Source organism: Myotis davidii, unplaced genomic scaffold, assembly GCF_000327345.1.
Source record: "Myotis davidii unplaced genomic scaffold, ASM32734v1 scaffold107, whole genome shotgun sequence".
In the NCBI taxonomy this organism is placed as follows: Eukaryota; Metazoa; Chordata; class Mammalia; order Chiroptera; family Vespertilionidae; genus Myotis; species Myotis davidii.
Genome location: NW_006383012.1, coordinates 6,469,091 through 6,474,568, shown reverse-complemented (window position 1 = coordinate 6,474,568; position 5,478 = coordinate 6,469,091). Strand labels below are relative to the sequence as shown.

Genomic DNA, 5,478 nt, shown 5'->3' with positions numbered 1-5,478 from the left:
GGCTCAGCAGCAGAACTGTCTTCAAACCTTCAGACCACCCCGGACCAACTGCAGCCCACATCGCTTCCTTCTGTGGCTGACAGGACCCACTGGGGAATGAGAACATGCCCCTTGGGTATCTGCTTCCGGTGAAACTGACTCACCTGGGCCACTCAGGCCGGGGCGGGGTGGTAGCCCTCCTTGTTTTCTGGCGTTTTCTTTCAGTGGACGTGCTGGAGAGCCTGTTCCCTCGGAGGGCTTCTGCCTTTCCAACCGGCCACATTCAGAAACTAGAGCTGGTCTTGACAACCATCGATTTTTCATCAAGGCCAGAAGCCTCTGGCTTTGGCACTGCCTATGCGAGGGTGACGAAGGGTAGCTCAGAAGCAGGGCTGTGTACACCCAGACAGCCACACCTTCCATTTTCCACGAGGTGCAGGAGGAATAATCGCGCTTTCCCGCGTTTTCTCAGCATTTTACTTTCAGAGTTCCTCCTTTGTTAACCGTGGCACCCTAACCTGGCTGTGCTTGGAGGAGAAAAGTTGTTCAGCAAATCAGTGAACTTGGGGGCGAAATAGAAAATCATGTTTTATAATATTTATTTCATGACTGGAAAGCTATCCAAAGTGATGCCTTAAGGTGACGGAGTTTCATTTCCGAACAGCAGGTACCCCCCATTGTGGCAGGAACGCAGGCATTGTTTAGGTGGGAAGCATTCGGCAAAGCCTCGCTGCTCCGCACAGGTAGCCACAGGACTTGCTTGCTTGTCACAAGCATCCTAGCTCTCATCAGTACAAACCTGTTCCTGCTCTAGGAATGCCAGAAAGATGGACAGAGGGAGGGGGCATGGTGAAATGGTAACCCCCCCACCTCCACCCCCACCCCGGGGGCTTTGGGAAGGGCTTCATCCTTTGTTCGGCACTCCCCTGGCTTATCCCGTCTCTGTCTTCTAAAAACCTTGTGTCCAACATCTAAACCTGCTCTCCTGGCTCAGGAACTCCATAGATTAGGAACTCCTGGCTTTATAGTGTTAAACAAGTCATTTAACTGTCTTGAGTCTTGATCTGTAAACTTGGGGCAATAAAGAGGACCACTCAGCATTTTTGTTGGATGGATGAATGGATGGATGGAATGGTGGATGGATGTATAGTTGGATGGGTGGAGGGATAATTGGATGGATGGGTGGATGGATGGATGGATGGATGGATGGAAAGGTGGGTGGATGGATGGGTGGTTGATCGACTAAGCTGACCATTAAATAAGACCAGGTTCATAAAGCACTCGGTCCACTGTTGGTACACAGTTCCCAGCTCAATAAAAGGACTTGTCTTCGAATCCCTTCCTAACAAACAGTAATTAATTGCTGAAACACAAAGTGCCATCAGCTCAGTGTATCTGGTGCGACAGATACTGAACTCAGTCGACGTTTGGTTGAGAAGTCCACATGCAGCTTTGCCTGATGATCAGGGTAGCAAATGTGTGAGGTTTGAGACGTCACCAAAATAAGTAAATACATAAAAGACTCTGCCTTGAAGTGTTTAAGTCAGACTCTACCTGCCAGCTGCTCAGTGAGTGGGGATGCTGATGGAGATGTGCTTCTTGGTGAACATTTTTAAATGGTGGTTGTGAAGATGATGGTGGGTGATCACACAGCGTGGGGTACTGAGTTATGGCAGTAGCCTCCCAACTGGTGTCACTGCTCCCTCTCTGGTCCACCTTCTATTGCTGCTCCCATTCATTCTCTACCCAGCAGACCTGACTTGGATCATATCATTCTCTGCTCAGAATCCTTCCATGATTTCCCTTTGCACTTGGGATAATATCTCCACTTTTTTCTCATGCTTATGAATCTGCATATCTGGTACTTGACAGTTTTTCTGACCTCATCTTCTACTCCCCCTTCCCACACTATACTCAGATGCAAAGTGTCCTTCTTGTGTCTCCAGATCACCCAGTTTCTCCCTGCCCTGGGGCTGGGCTCAGCCCTCACCTTCTGGGGGAGCTCTTCTCTGATGTCTTTTCCTAATATTGGGTGGTAGAGTTGACTACTCATCTTCCCATAGTATATTCCCTGCATCATACATACCTTGCGTACGTATTTGTTTGTTTGCTTTGCTTCTCTTCACCTCTGGAATTTAAACTGTGGTTCACTTCTGGGACACATCAATAACTGATTCAATCACCCTAGCTGGTTTGGCTCAGTGGATAGAGCGTCGGCCTGCGGACTGAAGGGTCCCAGGTTTGATTCTGGTCAAGGGCACATGCGTGGGTTGCAAGCTCGATCCCCAGTCGGGGTGTGCAGGAGGCACCCGATCAATGATTCTCATCATTGATGTTTCTATCTCTCTCTCCCTCTCCCTTCCTCTCTGAAATTAATAAAAATATATATTTTTTAAAAAAATAACTGATTCAGTAGACAAATAACCATTTGTTATCTGCCTCTCCCCATCTTGGATTGTAAGACCACACCTGCCAGGTCTTCATCATCTATTTATCCTCCTGCACCTACTCTCACTCACCACCAGGCGCGCTTTCTGCCTTCTTCAATGACATTCAAAGATTTCAGATGGGCCCTCTTCCCTTCCCCTTGCCATAGGAGCCGGCAGATATTAACTAACATAACTACCAGAAGGCTATAACTGCACTTGCCAGTGAGGTCATTGGTGCAGTGCCTGGAATGGAACATGTTAAGAAGGAGGATGTCTGTGTGAGGCTCTTGGCCCCTGGTACCCTGCTTTCAAGCTTTAAAAATGGGAGTGATGGTGTTTCATGATAATGAAGAATGGTTTGATAAATAGTAGACCACACACTCATAGCCCACCCAACCTGAGGAATTGAGGAACTGATTCTTGTCCCTACAGAATGAGAAATATCCACAGGAGGAACAGTCCTAAGTCAGTTCCTTCACTGATGTCCCCAATCCATGTGCTGGAACGTTCGGATGGACTGAGTCCATTAGGTGATTGGCAGGTCAGTCTACCTGGACCGATTTAGAATGCTGGGGAATTGTTACGCAGTCATAATGTACCAAAGAAAGAATATTTTCAACTTCTCAAGTTATAGGTGTCTTCCTGCAGGGGGGAGAGAGGGGGGACGTGTTTTCTTCCTCTGATATGTTGTGAGCAGTTTGTGTTTGTGTGCACGCAGCTTAATACCCCTTCAGCTATGCATTCCCTTTGATCCCAAGCTTATTAAAAAATGCAAATCTAAATTGTATCTTATTAATGTGATTCTTTGTGTTAAAGCTGGGGGGAGGGGGTGAAAAATCCCAGGTTCTGGATTTTTAATGTGCAAAGTACGAGAGCCTGATTTTCCGCAGGCTATATTTTCTAATCAACCGTTATGAAAGATTTTTTTTTTTATTGTGCTGCTATTTCTTGCTTTCTTGGAATTCAAGTAGATAAAGAGTAATGGCTTCATAGTTATACCCCACATATTATCACACATGTTGAAATTCTTATTAATTTGCTGTAAGTTCTCCAACATGACAGTGGCTCTGTCTTCCCAGGAGGACCCTGGAAGCCTATTTTAAAGATGTGCGTGGTGGTGGAGCTACCTCTCGCATCCATATAATTTGCTGGTGATGCCCCTTAGGCTTGTGGGGTGCTTGCATGGGGACCATGCCCACCCACCCTTTTCTCTGGGTGTGTGCTGCATTCCCTAGACCCAATGTATTCTCGCTGTTAGAACAGTTTCTTTCCTTGAAAAAAAAAGAATGCATTAGAAATTTAATTTGAATCAATTTAAAAAGTGATCTCCTTAGAGTATAGATGCACTTTTGTCACTTGTCTCCATTGTAGTTTGAGCCTTAATTCCTCATTCTCTCATCCATCCTGTCTTTTCTTCATGTCCTGGGATAAGCTGCATCCTTGTGTTCAATGCTTTCTTTCTTCAGATCAAAGTCCATTATTTTATAAAAGTCATCACATGGAAATGATCCTTTTCTATTTGTGAGTCTGTCTGTGTGTGTCTCTCCCCCCAACTCCCCCTGCCCCCCTCAAATAAAGCTCTATCTGGAACAGTGCTTGGGGTAGTGGAGTCATGGCAATGTGAAAGAAGTATGTGAACTGGTTAATGATAAAATGAGAACTCATACTGTTAGCACGTGCTATGTGCTAGGTGTGTGTGGTCTCATTTAATCCTCACAAAACTCTGTGATGTTCGGACTATTATTGCATATTCCCATTTAATAGATGAAGAAATGGAAGAATAGAGGTTAAGAACTTGCCCAAAGCCATGTGACATAGGGTCTGCTGAGGGAGGATCTGAGGCCTCCTGGCTCTGCCCTCAGCTAGTTGTGTAGCTTCAGGCAAGGGGCTGCTTTCCTTCACCTTTATTTTTTTTTTTGGGGGGGGGGGGAGAGGGGCTATGATTTAATAATTTTTAAAAATTTTATTCAATTAGCTGATATTGGTTAATAAAAGTATGTAAGTTTCAACTGTACAGTTCTACAATACATCATCTATATATTGCATTGTGTGCTCATCACCCAAAGTTGTCTCCTTTCATCACCATATATCTGACTCCCTTTACTCTTCTCTACTCCCTTCCCCCACAATCCCATTTCACTGGTAACCACCGTACTGTTGTCTGTGTCTACTTTCTGTTTGTTGTTTGTTGCTCTTGTTTGTTCATTTGTTCCTTTCTGTTTTATATCCCACATATAAGTGGAATCATATGGTTCTTCACTTTTATGAGGATATTGGACTGGATTATCTCTGAGGTCACATTTGGCTCTCAGGTTTTATAATTCTTAGTAATTATTTTAAAGTATTCCAAGGTTAAGCCAGAGACAACAGGCGGAGTTCTGAAAACATCCTCCCCTTTCAACCTCCACCCCCACACACAAATAGTTTTTCTCTCACTCCTTTTAAGTTTATTTTTATTGTTGAAAGTATCACAGATGTCCCCTTTTTATCCCTCCATTGACCTCCCTCCTCCAAACCCCTCCCCAGGCCTTCACCACACTGGGTTCTCACTCTTGATGAAAAGCACAGTGAAAAATAGCCCAGCCCTCACATCCTATAATGTTCTTCATTTTTAGGCAGAAATTGTTACAACTCATTCCAAAAAAGGCTCCGTGTGGTTTTCTGACGCCTCCACTGTGGTCCCCAGGAAACGAATGTATGGGGGAGGAATGTCTTTAGGTGGGAAGAGTGGAGGGTTTATTTTTAACTTGAGACCTTCTGCAGAGTCGCTTCCTCTTCTGTTGTCTCCAGTCCTAGGAAATGAGATTTCACCTCACTCTTGCTCACGGAGGTGGCATCTCGGCTCATAACGGACATTTCTCCTGGTTGCCGTTGAAGTGATTTACAAAGGAAGTTTGATGCGCTCGGGGAGGGGATGGCAGGTGGCAGCTTTGTGTGTCCTTCTTTGACATGTGCCAGCTGATGTGAAGTGACATGTGGTGACAGTCACGCTTGGTGTGAGCAATTTCTTTTTGTCTTGATAAAGCAGGTAGCCCTTTCTTGGGGAGTCAGGAGGGGGGAGCCAGGAGGG

At 45.4% G+C, this 5,478-nt stretch overlaps 1 protein-coding gene across 2 annotated transcripts in view; it reads left to right on the top strand.

The window, feature by feature from the left end:
* The window catches only part of GFRA1 (GDNF family receptor alpha 1), a 182,008-nt gene that overhangs the window by 101,867 nt on the left and 74,663 nt on the right, over window positions 1–5,478 (top strand). The window lies entirely within an intron of this gene.